Genomic DNA, 15,660 nt, shown 5'->3' on the forward strand with positions numbered 1-15,660 from the left:
CCAGTCAACAGATCTGGGTTTAATCCATCACCGTTCTTTAGCCCACTCTGCCACCCCAGTTCAGACATGGCCATATGCAAATCAGTCTGACCCTGTGCCTCATGGGAACAGTCCAGCCCGAACTGCCAAGCCATGCCTTCCCTGGACCGGATTCAAGCTTCCTAGGACCGATTTCTGGCATTACAGCCGTCTTCAGCCAGGCTTGCTTGAATCCAGTGGCAAAGTGAGCAAGGGACTCAAGTCTGAGCATACCCTGCCAACTTATGGCGAACAAAGCGGTACAAAAGGGGGTGGTGATGGACGGAGCATCTGAACCAATCAAACACTCACACCCAGTCAACAGATCTGGGTTTAATCCATCACCGGTCTTTAGCTCACTCTGCCACCCCAGTTCAGACATGGCCATATGCAAATCAGTCTGACCCTGTGCCTCATGGGAACAGTCCAGCCCGAACTGCCAAGCCATGCCTTCCCTGGACCGGAATGAAGCTTCCTAGGACCGGTTTCTGGCATTACAGCCGTCTTCAGCCAGGCTTGCTTGAATCCAGTGGCAAAGTGAGCAAGGGACTCAAGTCTGAGCATACCCTGCCAACTTATGGTGAACAAAGCGGTACAAAAGGGGGTGGTGATGGACGGAGCATCTGAACCAATCAAACACTCACACCCAATCAACAGATCTGGGTTTAATCCATCACCGTTCTTTAGCCCACTCTGCCACCCCAGTTCAGACATGGCCATATGCAAATCAGTCTGACCCTGTGCCTCATGGGAACAGTCCAACCCGAACTGCCAAGCCATGCCTTCCCTGGACCGGATTGAAGCTTCCTAGGACCGGTTTCTGGCATTACAGCCGTCTTCAGCCAGGCTTGCTTGAATCCAGTGGCAAAGTGAGCAAGGGACTCACATCTGAGCATACCCTGCCAACTTACGGCGAACAAAGCGGTACAAAAGGGGGTGGTGATGGACAAAGCATCTGAACCAATCAAACACTCACACCCAGTCAACAGATCTGGGTTTAATCCATCACCGTTCTTTGGCCCACTCTGCCTCCCCAGTTAAGACATGGCCATAATATTCAAATCAGTCTGACCCTGTGCCTCATGGGAACAGTCCAGCCCGAACTGCCAAGCCATGCCTTCCCTGGACCGGATTCAAGCTTCCTAGGACCGGTTTCTGGCATTACAGCCGTCTTCAGCCAGGCTTGCTTGAATCCAGTGGCAAAGTGAGCAAGGGACTCACGTCTGAGCATACCCTGCCAACTTATGGCGATCAAAGCGGTACAAAAGGGGGTGGTGATGGACGGAGCATCTGAACCAATCAAACACTCACACCCAGTCAACAGATCTGGGTTTAATCCATCACCGTTCTTTAGCCCACTCTGCCACCCCATTTCAGACATGGCCATATGCAAATCAGTCTGACCCTGTGCCTCATGGGAACAATCCAGCCCGAACTGCCAAGCCATGCCTTCCCTGGACCGGATTCAAGCTTCCTAGGAACGGTTTCTGGAATTACAGCCATCTTCAGCCAGGCTTGCTTGAATCCAGTGGCAAAGTGAGCAAGGGACTCACGTCTGAGCATACCCTGCCAATGGTTAGAGCGGCAGACCCTGATGCAGAGGTCTGGCCCGGGACCAGGGTTCAATTCCCGCCTCGGTGCCTAGTCTATTCATGGGTCCCACTCTGTGACTCTGGGCAATAGCTTGCTTAATCTCCACAACGGCCCCAGCAGCGCTGTGGATGCCTGGCTTCACCTTGGGGGTGCCCAGGAGTGGACATTCCACAGGAAAGCCAGGATGGGTTCCACAGCGGTATGAGGCCTCCGGGTAGAAGTGCGCTATATAAATACTCTACATTTACATTTACATTTACATTTACATTTACGTAGCCTCCCTTACTTAAAAATTATTTGGAACGGATGGCCCAGGAATATGGTATGCCTTTGTCACGAAGAGAAGAAATGACCGCTCGGAACTACCGTCGCTTGGCCAAGGTGGAGCCTGCAGGGTCCTGGAAGAGGGCTGGAGAGTGTCCTTGGAACTGTATCAGCTGTATCGGCCGGGCCTTGCGTAGGATCTGTTCTTTGATCTGTAAATCATGTACACACACGAGGATATATGGTGGTGGCGCTTCCTCTCCCATCCATCTGGGTTTCTTGCTGACCGTCGCCTTCTAGAACATGTCTAAAAAGGGCCAGGATTTAGGACCACAAGTTATCTCCTTCTGCTTTCCAAGGCACTGCACGAATGCGGATATTATTCCTCCCTGAGCGGGTTTTCAGATCTTCCACATGTGCCTGCAGATCTAGGTTCTGGTCCTGGAGCCGCAGCACTTCCTGCTGGAGTTGATGAAGATCGTCCTCTCTCGTTAGTTCATGCTCTTCAAGGACCACCACCATTTTGCCCACTTCATCAACATCCCGCCTGACTTCTTTGAGGTTTGCTGTGAGCTGTCCGTTAAGATCCAGTATATCCTCTTTGATGGCGGTAAACAGGTCCATCATGAAAGTCTTTGTGGCCAGTTCATGCGCACCGTCCAACAACTCAGATTGGTCTTGTGCTTGGGAGCCTCCCTAGGTGGTATCGGAGGTGCCAGCTTGCTTAATTAGGAGGTCCTTGAGGGTCTTCTCTCTTCGTGCTCGGGCCGCCGCCATATCCGTCCTGTGAAGTCGAGTTGCGCGCCCAGGTGGCCTGCAGATCAGGAGCGTGTAGTGTACAGCACTACCTTTGTTCCCAGGTCCAAGCGGCAGGACTCCGATCTGTACCAGGAGACCAACCTCTGATCGCTCTAGAGCTGGTGGATACTGGGGTGGCGGTACCCAGGCTGGTGTCTTCGCTTTGACTTTTCGCAGTAGCGACCAAACTAGCCCCTAGAAGACCGAGTCGTCGTTGTTGCCCGGAAGGCCCAGCTATTAGCCTGCAAGCAGGAGTGAGCATGCGCGATTATAGGAGCCCGCACACGTGGTAATCTTTCTGGTCACCCTCCAGTGAGGGGACTCAACCACCCACAAGGCCTCCAGGAAGCTGCGCACAGCCTGCGCTAGGGAAGGTGCGGTGGGAGAGCCAGGCGGGCCTTACCCCGGAAGTAACCAGGGCCTATGTGGAGAGGAGTGAGGCCAAAGTCCAAGTGAAATGTCTCAAGCGGTTCTCTGGGGCCTCTGGAGCAGAGAGGAGGTGACAATCCTAAGGTAGGGGTGGCAGCTGCCCCGCCGACAAAAAACCAGGCCAAACTAAGATGCCAGGAGGAGAGGCAGGTACCGAGGCTGCCTACTGTGCTGACTGTCCGAAGCCAGGTGGGGTTCAGAGAGCTAAAGGCGACCACAGCTATCTGGAGGTAATCCGATGAGGGCAGTAGGCTGCAGGTCACGGCGCTGGGGGGTGCGCGTCAAAGGCTGCGATGCGGATGGCCAGGGAGCATTGTCCCATTCACAAAATGGCGGCTGTGGGCCAGGCTCGTCCCAGGAGGGTTCAGTGAACAGAGCATGGGCCTCCGTCTGGTCTGACTCAGAGGATCAGTTGTTTGTGTCCAGCGAACAGGAAATGGCGGGCGCATCACATACCTCACCAGAGTCCGGTGCTGCAATCACACCTCCCGCGCACTGTCAGGCTCCCGGCACCCCGCAGGCTGTTCAAAGGTCGGGCCGCAAGTCCGGAGGTGGTTTTGCAGTGAGCTGTTGCAACACCTCCAGTGCCTGTGAAGGCCCTGCAAGAAGCAGCAGCGGCCGCCTCGTCTCTCCCCGCAGCTCCGGCCCGCTAAGGGAAACACTCCGTCGGAGGCACCAGCGCGCCCAGGAATCAGGTCTACGGTAGCATCAGGGGATGCACAAGGTGCCCACTGCTCATGCCCTCAAGGATGAGACCAGGTGATGGGGCAAAAACAACGCTATTTAGCCGCGGAGCCGGAGGGACAAAATAATACGTCCGACCGATCTGCCATCTTGGCCACACCCAGCGCATCTCTTTTAATTACAATGACTGCTATATGGTGACTAGTTTCTCCTCAAATGTATTTCTTTGATTTCCGTCTCCTTTTTGACAGCACACATCACTCCACATGTGCAGAATTTATTCTTGGAGTCACTAAAATCTGTAGTGAATTAGTTCAAATTGACACCCAATTTCTTGCAGGGGTTTTTAATGCTAAGGTAGGTCCTTACAAAAACCAAAGAAATAATGGAACAGGATTTGGCTTAGTTGATCTCTCCAGTTGTCACTCAGTTCCCCACTTGTGATTAGAATGGCAGCGTATACGAGCCCCGCAGTGCAGCAGGCATGAGAACAGTCAATTGGAGGGTCAGGTAGGGGTTTCTAGCCATGTCTACATTCTTGATGAAAGAAAAGTGTTCTCACATAGATCATTCACTACTATATGTCAAATGCTTAAAAACTGTGGCTCTCGCTTAATGTCATATCTTATAAGAAAAGTATCAAGTTTTCTATTAAAGTTCACAAATTGTATACACTGGTAATACTTCCTTCTCATCTGAATTGCTGTTGATAAACACTGAATCCCACATTATATTGAACAACTCCTGATGGAGGTGGCAATGTAATTAGTGGGTTATGGTTGGAGAGAAGCCCTTACATGCCTTTCAGTAGGAACATCCGCTGATGATTCTTGTGTAGTCTAGCTTAGCTTCAAACCAGGATTGTGAAGAAAATAAATTCTACATATCAGACAAGAAGCCAAGACACTCCTGGTTTGATGAGCATTGTCGAAGGCCATCCACTCAACTTCACACCAAGTAGATCCAAGAGAGTTGAGGACTCAGAGGTGTTGCCACAAGTAGGGAATTAGTAGAAGTAAATGAGAACAACAAGTACAGTTATGGAAAAAAATGGATGCTGTCGTTTCAGAAAAGGATACTGAAGTATTCTGGAAACTGAATACCAGCGAGTGAATCTTTTTTTCAAATGTGTACATAACATATTTTGCTTTACTCATATTTGGAAGAAAGGATTAAAACATTATTTCTCCTTTCTTCTATCTTTGAGGTGAAATGAGTGGTAGAAAACTGACCAGTGAAAGTGTCCAGTAGTGGCATAAGAACAGAGGACTTGTATGTGGTCAAAGTCTTTTTTCTATTGTATTGTTGTCCATAGTTTGTCACTCAGGTCAGGCTCATACTGGTAAGTTGGAATGTTTATTATTCCCATCCATCAAAAGACTGTTTACAGCATCCTTTGAATTACAGGGTCATTTAGCCTTCCCTATTTGCCTTCAAAACTATTTAACAAGATTCACCTAAAGAAGCCGGAGGAATGCATGGAGCATTTGAATGATTTATCGCGGGCCCAGGCAGCTTTCTAGGCTGGTAGTCTTGTTTTAGACTTGTTGTTTATTATGTAGTCACTAATAATGCATTGTACATTTTTATGAAGGATCCTATGTCAGGCATTCTTAGATTTAGACATATGATTCAAGCATTTCAATGAGGATATCCCCTGGCCAGTTTTGTTTAAAACTGATATTGAGCCTGTAGTAACTCATGCACTTTACTTTACTTATTGTAGCAGTATTGCCCAGTTAGAACCTGGGCCAACAATTCAGTTTATCAATCCATTTTTGCAGCAATGAAGTGTGTGCCTTTCGCCCCCTTTTCATCTACTCTATTTGTTAGTAAACAGACACATGACTAATGGAAAGTGATAGGGCAGTGATAACAATGCATGTCTGACCCTCCATATTTGGTGGAAAAGACCAGAAGGAGAGTATGATTTGCTAGAGAGTCATGTACTTACTTCCATTGTGCATCTATGTACCTTCCATGTACTTGGATCTGTTTGTCTGTTACTTTTCTCCTGAAAAAGCATAACCAATGCACTACCCTATTTCTCATCCGGTGCCTCTATCAATATCTTTGTTCTACATATACTTATCTCCTTTATGTATCTATATACTTTCAATGTACTTATGGATCTATCTATTTATCACTTTCTTCTAGTTTAGCATTTCCAATGCACTGCCCTATTTCTCAGCCTATACTTCTCTCAATATATCTTCTAGCCCAACCTTCTGACTCATCTCAAACTTCTTTCTACTACTCTTTCCAATGCACTACCCCATCTCTCATCCTATGCATGTATCAATATATCCTCTACATCCACTCTCTCGTTTATCCCAAACCCCGTACCACTACTATGATCCCCAAAATAACCCTTTCTTGACTCTCTCCTACTCTACCCCTAATTGCATCATCTGACACCTCTTTTACTATACCGATCCCCTAAAACAAACCTTTCTAAACTCTTCAGTCTGAAACTCCTTTTTACTCATCCAAAAGCCTCCTTCTACTGCTAAGACCTTAAAATAAATAAATAAATCCTTCACTCTTTTATCTCTCCACTATCCTTTTCAATCAAAATTAACAGACTAACATGTTCACTTCTCAAATTCCATATTCAACTATACTAATTCACCACTAACCCTTTATGGGTTCCAGAGTAGCGTGCTACTCGCCAATAAACTGTTTAAAGACCCCATCAGGGTAACAAGCGCTATATAAATGCAAACCTTTTCCCTTTTCTACCCTCCCCAACCCTTCTCAATCCAAATAACTGACTAACATATCCACCACGAAAATTACTTTCATGTTTCACCATACTAATTCAACACTAATACTTATGGGTTCCAGAGTAGCGTGCTACTTGTGCTTCAAAACCCCATCAGGGGTAGCAAGCGCATTATAAATACAAACCACTTACCCTTGTCTATCCCGCCACCTACCATTCTCTACTCAAATAACTGAATAACATATCCACTACTCAAATTGCTTCATACTTTACTATACTAATTTTCAACACTAATCCTTTATGGGTTCCGGAGTGGTGTGCTACTCGCCAGAAAAAGCGCTTCAACACCCATCAGGGCTAACAAGTGCTATATGAATACAATCCTTTCTTCCCTTTTTGTCCCTCCGCTATCCTTCTCACTCCAAACAACTGACTAATATCCACTACTGAAATTACTTTCATACTTCACCATATTAATTCACCACTAATCCTTTATGGGCTTCTGGAGTAGCGTGCTTCAACACCCAATCAGGGGTAACAAGCGCTATATAAATATAAAACCTTTTTTCCTCCTCTATCCTTCTGCTATCATTCCAAATCCAAATAACTGACTAACTTATCCACCACTTAAAATGTAGTTGCATGTTTCACTATACTAATCCAACACTAATCCTCTATGGGTCCCGGAGTAGCGTGCTACTCGCCGAAAAAGAGCTTTGACGCCTTTTCAGGGGTAGTAAGCGCTATATAAATGCAATTACAATACAATACAATACATTGATGTTACATAGAATTGCTCATAGTTCCACCTAGTTAAGAAAGACGATATAGCTTTAAATAAAGCATCTGATGAATACAGCAGATCTTGGACACTCAGTGTTATGTTGTTATTCCTTTAAGTTCACGAGTACAGAATGTGGAGTGTTGTGGTAGTTTGTTCCATGTGGAACATTGAAGATACGGAGCTGTTTAGAGAAGGACGTCGCTTCCCTGGCTCTCACCTGTTATTACCTTACTTGAATAAATACCACGTTTCACCTCTACATTTGGTCTGCTGCCTTTCACTTCAAATTGGCGACGAGGGAAACTGGCGTATGATCATCTATACGGACTAACCTATTGGTGTATTTCGAAGGAGCTTTCATTGTATAAAGGAGGAAAAAGTAAAGAGAGGAAAGCGGACTGGACCGGAGCGAAAGACTAATGTGAGTAGTCTTTGGCTATTACCTCGACGTTGGCACCACTCGCTGACTATATTTTTTTTTCTTGGCCTTTGCAACCTGTGTATTTTATAACGCAGCGCCGCTGTAAAACTACCGTTAATACGCGGTGCTTACCTGCATCTTTCAACTGTGCCTGCCATTCTACTGCGTGCGCTGACCGCGAGAGGAACTGCGCGTGTCACGCATAACGCGACCTCAATACCCTGACGTCGGATGACAACAGCAATACCCTGACGTCAGACGCAGGTCACGCAACGTGACCCCAACGTGGCGGCCATTTTGGGAAACAGCATTTACATCGAGCAGCACTTCTCGGAGTGAAGAAAAAATCGAACATTTTCCGATTTAAGTGTTGGAAGTTAAGTGGTGCAACGCGAAGGGAAATTATTCACATTTTTCAAGGAAGTGACTCCGGACAGCAAAGTAAGGTGAAACGTTTATTAAAAAAAAAAATAATAATTATAAGGAGGAATTTTTTTTATGTGGGGGACATTATAACAGGTGAGAAGATCGGGAGAAGGTTGTTTTGATTAATTTAAATTGTACTTCACAGTGCATGGAAGAAGGTGATTCCAGTGTAAGTACTGTGGTTAAGGACAAAGACATGGCACAACAAAATGTTTCTATTAGTCCTCCTGAACCATTTTGGGTTAAAGGTACCCAACCCAATATAAAGTGGATAGAATGGAAAGAATATTTCATTAATTATTTGGAAGCTGTTGATGAAACCAAGAAAATGAAACCTGAGCAAAAAAAGAGGCTTTTGTTACATTCCTTAGGTCCTGTAGGATTAAAAACTTTTTCAAGAATGAGTAAGTCGGATGACTCCAGCCTAGATGAATTTGAAAACGCAATAAAAAATATGGACAAATACTTTGCACCCAAGGTGTGCATTGGGGTCATAAGACACAAATTTTTCCAAAGGAAACAAACCAAAGAGGAAACTGTGGATGAGTGGATGGATGACCTCAAAAAACTAGCAATAGATTGCAAATTCGACAATTTGCATGATGATCTCATACGTGATCAGTTGGTAATGCACAACAACAACTCTGCCCTACAAGATCGTCTTTGGGTTAATGGTGATGCACCTCTTGATGATGTTGTGGCCATCATGAGAAAATCTGAAATGTCAGGGAGGTGTGCCACGGTGGTGAAGGAGACTGAGAAAGATTTGTCCAAGGCTTCGGGAACTGTGTGCAAAATTCAGGCTTCCAGTAGAAATTTTCGTCAACAGCAGCAGCAGCAAGGGAGATGGGCTAGTCAGCCTGCAAGAGTTCAGAACAAGAACATGGAGGATAGGAGATGCTATAGATGTGACAGTAAAGAACATCTAGCATTTAGTAGACTATGTCCTGCGTTAAAAAAGAAGTGTGGCATTTGTGGACTTTAGGTCACTTTAGCAAGATGTGTCATAGACGCACTAATGTAAAGTATGTGTATGAAGATGAGAGTGAGAGTGTGGATGAATTAGAAACTGAAGAGGAATGTTGTATAAAAAGTGTGAGAGGAAACTACGTGATCAACATTTCAGAAGATTCGCTAAAAGGAAAACCAATTTGTGATATATCCCTGGGTGGAGTAATCATAAGTGTGTATGCGGACTCTGGTTCCCCATACACGATCATAAATGAGGAGGTTTGGCGGAAGAAGTTTGTAAGTAAGATTGGTGAGCAATTATATCCATCAGATGTTTGCCCAATCAGTTTTACAGGTAATAGGATAGGTATGATTGGTTTTAGATGTGTCAGGAATATCAGGGCGGCTTGCGGTCTAGGGCCCGCCCCACGGCATGAGCTATGCTCGAGGTATTTGTGTGGGAAAGTTCACAGTTTTCCCTCCAGGGGGCGCTGGTGGTTCGCTTGCACAACCTACAGTAACATATGTTGATGCATATAATGATGTGTGATGTAAATGTACTTGGAACATGCTCTTTATACCCCTTAGTTCGCCTAATGCGTGAGATTTGACTGTCTCACGCGAAATGAGTGAGGTTTGGCAACCTCACGCGAGATGCGTGAGGTTTGGCAAGCGGTATTGAAAACCTCACGCGAAATGCGTGAGAATCGGCAAGCGGTCGCGTTTAACATCGGGCGTAGCCCAGACCTCTTTGCTCACTATTCTAGAGATCTTGAAGGTGTAGCAGCGTCTCCCTGTAGCTCTGAGTGGAGTTCAGAGTTTTGGAAGCATTTTCTTGGACTTTGCTTCTGGAAGTGGTTGGCAATCCTTTTGAAGGTCCTTTGGGAAGGCGCAACCTGCTGTGGAGGCATTTGGGAATCCTTTGCAGTACCAGTAAGTTGGATATCTGAGGCTTAGGTTTCTTCGGCCACGCCCTGTGTATCAGTAGAGTAGGTCGTACTCTACAGGTAGGACATTTTAAGCTATTTTCTGCGCCAATATTTAAAGTCCATTATAGTAAACTTATTTAAAAGTGTTTTTGAGTCTTTTATCTGCGCAAATTACACATTCTTTGTTCTCTGTGAAATAATTCTCTGAGAGCTTAGGCTCTAACTTGTTGGGTCTTTTTCTTATGGTTTCTTTGGTCGCAATCCATAACCGTCGCAGTACGAATTGACATTACAAAAGAAAGAATTATATTGTTAAAGAAAGAATTTTCAAGTGAAGGTTTTGAACTTGAGATTATTTATGTAAAGACTGCACTAGAGATTATTCATGTAAAAGTTTATGTTTTACTAGGCGAAGAGACATTTTTGACTGTCATTGTAAAGTGGTTATTTACAAGAAAGGTGTCATTCTGTCAGTGTTGAATCTGAGACCCAAATGTGTTTTCTTTTGATGCTTAATTTAAAGGAATGATTTCATATATGTTAATTTGGAGTTAAACCCAGGTTAAAGACAAAAGGTCTTTTATTGAGGGGTGAAATTTTAGTTCTTTAAGCTGTTGCAGAGTTCTTAGAATATCGGTATAGATTTGCAACACTAACTTTTCCTTTTCAGATCTCCTTCCCTGCTGTTCCCTACCCAACTCCCCTGACTAACTTTTCCTTTTCAGATCTCCTTCCCTGCTGTTCCTTTCCCAACTCCCTTTTCCCCTCGCTTGATCACTTCAATATTCTGTGTATTTACTACAATCAGAATTGGAGGTATCGAGAGGTGGGCCCCTATATCAACTCGACAGATCCTGAGGAAGACCTCGTCTGACAAGATGGCTTACCTTTTTGTTTAAAGGCAGGTCCACGAGAGCGAAGTTGTATGTGGCAAAGGTTGGGCCATCTGTATTAGGATGGTTCGATCAGAAGAAATTACACATCATTTTAGATCCTAATTCTAAGGACAAAGTATTGATTTTGGATGACTGTAGTAGAATGGAAGAAACATTATCTGAAAATTTTCCCAAAGTGTTTAATAAGGAGTTGGGTGTTCTGAAGGGGTTCGAACATAAGATAATTTTAAAGGCTGATGCACAACCCAAGGTTCACAAAGTGAGGCCAATACCTATTCTTATAAGGGAGGAAGTGAAAAAGGAAATTCAGGGTCTGCTTGCCAAGGGCATTATAGAAGAAGTGGAAACATCAGAATGGATTTCTCCGATTGTGGTTGCCCGGAAACCCAACGGAAAAATCCGTCTATGCATCGATTTGCGCCACTTGAACAATAACATCGTGGTTGAAAAGTTTCCCCTTCCTAGAATAAACGAAATGGTATCCTCCCTTAAAGGTGCTACATGGTTTTCCACGGTGGATCTTTCTGCCGCTTACCACCAGGTGATGTTAGATCCTGACTCTAAGAACCTTACGGCGTTCATAACGCCGTTTGGTTGTTATCAATTCAGGCGTATGCCTTTTGGGTTGGCCTCAGCCGCTGCTGTTTTTCAGCGGCTGATGCATAGACTTTTTGGAGATATGGAGAATGTCTAATTTTTTCAAGATGATATCCTTGTCGCGGCTAAAGACAAAGAGAGCCATGATTCCAAGTTAAAACAAGTTTTGGGAACCTTGCAGTCAGCTGGTCTGACTGTAGAGTTATCCAAGTGCAAATTCAGCCAAAGAAGTGTTTCATATTTGGGGCATGTCATAAGTGAAGAAGGTGTTGAACCCAAGCCTACTTTAGTGGAGAATATAGTTAAATTCTCTGCACCTGTTTCAAAAGATGAGGTGAGAGCGTTCCTCGGCATGGCTGAATACTGTGCCAAGTTTATAAAATTTTTTGCAGCAAAGGTTTACAACATGCGTGCACTATTGAAGGAGAACACTAAGTTCCTTTGGAGTGAGTTGTGTGAGGAAGAGTTTAATTTAATCAAGAAGGAGCTGCAGAAGGTAAATGCTCTTGCCAGTTTTGACCCTAATGTTGACTGTTTGTTAACAACTGACGCAAGTGACAAGGGTTTGGGTGCTGTGTTGTCACAGTACGATGGGCAAGGTAAAGAAAAGGTAATTTTATTTGCTTCAAGGGCCCTTTCCCCTGCTGAAAGTAGGTACCCTATCATCGAAAGGGAGGCCCTAGCGTGTGCATGGGCGCTGGAGCATTTCCGAGCATTTGTTTGTGGCAAACCTGTGACCATTCGTACAGACCATAAACCATTGATCCGCATTTTATCATGTGAAGGCATCTCAAGTGCATCCGCAAGATTAGCTAGATTATCTATGCGGATGAAGGAATATATCTATAAAATGGTTTATCTGCCTGGGAGGGACAACCGCATTGCTGATTGTTTGTCAAGACTTCCACCTCCTCTGGAGGAGTGTGAAGATGATCCCTGGAGCGAATACTGTGTAGCTTTAGTGCATGATTGTGGTGAGCCTGCCATAAGTAAAACGGAGTGGTTGACTGAACAGGAGAAAGACACTGTTTTGAAAAATGTTTTAGAATATATTTGCAAGGGCTGGCCCAAGGTGAAGAGCGTTCCTGGTTTGGATGCCTTTTGGCAAATCCGTATGGAGTTGTCCTCTGAAAACGACATGTTGTTTAGAGGTGATAGAATCGTTCCACCTGTGTCCTTAAGAAAGAAAATTCTGCAACTTTGCCATGAGGGGCATTTTGGGATTATGAGAACCAAATCTATTGTCAAAGGAATGTTTTGGTGGCCTGGAGTTGACGGGGAGGTCGAGGAGTTTGTCAGAAAGTGTGCGGTTTGCATGTCCGCTGACAAGACTCTTAGGACTTTTAAGCCTAAGATGAGTGATGGTTTAATTCCCAACTTTCCTTGGGACACAATCGCGGTTGATATTTTCGGACCTGTTGGGGACTCTAAAGAATATGGTTTGGTGGCAATTGACCTTTTTTCCAAGTGGCCTATTGTCAAAATTGTGGAAAGGGTTGACACTCAGACGGTGCTTAAATTTTTGGATAAAACATTCATGGTCGAGGGTTTGCCGGCTTGTGTGCTATCTGACAATGGTGTCCAATTTACGTCCAGGCTAGCTAAGGAGTATTTCGACAGATGTGGCGTCAAACACAAGACTACTGCATTATATAACCCTAGTGGGAACGGCACTGTTGAAAGGTTTAACAGAGTGATCAAAGGTATCATTCAGGCCTCTGTGCATAGTGGACTCGATTGGAAGGTACAGGTACAGAAAGCGGTTTGGTCATATAGAGTTACAGTGCAGAACAGCACTGGCATGTCCCCGTTCTCCATGATGAGGGGCAGAACAGCTAGATGTAAGTTTAATCCCGGATGGCTTTTTGATGGAAAAATTGCATGTTGGTCTCCAGTAGATGTCAAAGATAGATTACTGTCCAGTCACGAGAAGAGCAGAGAGTTCTATGACTCTCACCATAACACTAAAGATGTTTCTGTCAAGGTCGGAGATTGGGTAAGGGTTAAGAAACCTTTCAAGGTACCTAAGGGTATGAGCCGTTTTGAACCACCTTGTAAAATTGCTGAAGTTTTAAGAAATTCTGTAAGACTGGATGATGGAAGAGTATGGAATCTTAAAAATATTGCCTTTAACCCTGATCAAAATTGTGTAGAGGTGCTTCCAGACTCAAGTGTCAACAATTTTGATTGGGTAGAAGATCATTTCGAGAATAGTCATGTTCAGTCTCAACTTGGAAATGATTTTGCAGCTATTTCTGGTGAGCCTAAACAATCCTGCCCTCCTTTGTGTATTGAGGGGGGAGTGGGTGAAGGTTGTAGTCATGAGGTCCAAACAAACGTCAATGCCTCTGCTTCTACAAGTTTGGACGCAAGTGTTACACAGAATAAGACCAATGTGTTACTTGATAAAAGAACAAGAGCTGTGCCCAAATGGTTTAAAGACTACGCTTTGTAATATTGTATTTTCTGTTTATATTCATCTTTTATTTCCCTTACCATTCCTTCTTCCTTTGTTCTATCTTCCTTTATTTTCCTTTATTGTATGGGGGAGGGATGTGTTATGTTGTTATTCCTTTAAGTTCACGAGTACAGAATGTGGAGTGTTGTGGTAGTTTGTTCCATGTGGAACATTGAAGATACGGAGCTGTTTAGAGAAGGACGTCGCTTCCCTGGCTCTCACCTGTTATTACCTTACTTGAATAAATACCACGTTTCACCTCTACATTTGGTCTGCTGCCTTTCACTTCACTCAGTCGAGCCATTTCTAAAGTCATACTTATGAAAACAGGCGTGCCAAAATTTGGTTATTTTGGGTCACATTTGAATCCTGTAAGTGATAGAATGTATATTTTTAAATTGCAATTGGCTCATTCAGAGAGTGCCGTCTCCGTTCTGGTTTGAGTAGATCTGTGAGTGAAAGCTGTGATAATGTTCATAATATTAGCACGCCGAAATACTATGTGAAACAAGGACAGGAACCGGAAAACGCCTATGACTGCTTACCTAACAAAGAGCCTGCATCCGGTGGTTTGGCAAAAAGAGTTCACTGGATAGCCATAGTAAGGCAAGTATTCAGGCATAGGGTTTGACTAATTCTTATGTAAACCCTAAAAGGACTCACTCCTGGAGCCTGTCTGCAGGCATTTCAAATTGCACTGTGAGTAAGGAAAGAAGAGAAGATATAGCACACTATGTATTAGTAGGCCATCTTATAACCTTTAGATCGAAAGAGATGAATAACTAGCCAAATACCTCAGTTCCCTTCTTAAACCCATAGTAGAAGGATATGTAGGAAAGCTCAAATGAACATTCTGATGGTTATTATAGAAGTGCAAGAGTGATGGCTAAAACTCCCTTGCTGCAACTGGGTTTGTAACTGAAAACAGATGCTCTGAATGCAGAATCATCCAGCCATCCTTTCTTAAAATGGCTTCTGTTACTGAACCATGTGAAAAAATAGATTGAAAAATCGAAGAATGTATAAAGTTAAAATGAAAGTTATCCGTACATCAATTTCAAAACATTTCAAATTAATAAATCCAGTCAAACATTCTTAGGACCGTTTGTAGGACTGGTTAATTTATTATTCCAACTGTACTCATTGCATACTTGTCGGTATACACTTCAGTGAGGTATGTTGAAATCTTTGTAAGAAGATGTTTAAATATGTTAACTATTTTCTAGTCTTTGTTTTGATTAAGTGTATGTTTTTGCAATGTGTCTTTAGTCCATATTTCACACGTCACGCAGTTTTTTTTTATATTTTATACTTCGAAATCTAAATAAGAAATTTATGATTTACTAAAGCAAATGGATCTGATTCGGAAAGCACAATGAACCTTTGGAACCAGCATGGAGATTGTGTGGAGTTTAGGGCTACATTGGAAAATAATAAGAACGTTCTTTGCTGTGCATGACATTTGGAGATTTGGCTGCTGTCCTTGGTGCTGTAAAGGCAGGGTAATGGAGATATCAGAGTGATTACTCTCCCGTTACAACTGGCTCCTTTTGTGACATCCCAGCCATAATAATTGGGTTTGCTGAATGAAGTTAGTCAAGAGATGGGGGTGGGATTCCGATGCCCCAGTTCAGGAATCAGGATCCCAGTGATGTGGCACTGTACATTGAAGTCGTCCTCAGTGCAC

This window comes from Lissotriton vulgaris, chromosome 7 (assembly GCF_964263255.1).
Source record: "Lissotriton vulgaris chromosome 7, aLisVul1.2, whole genome shotgun sequence".
In the NCBI taxonomy this organism is placed as follows: Eukaryota; Metazoa; Chordata; class Amphibia; order Caudata; family Salamandridae; genus Lissotriton; species Lissotriton vulgaris.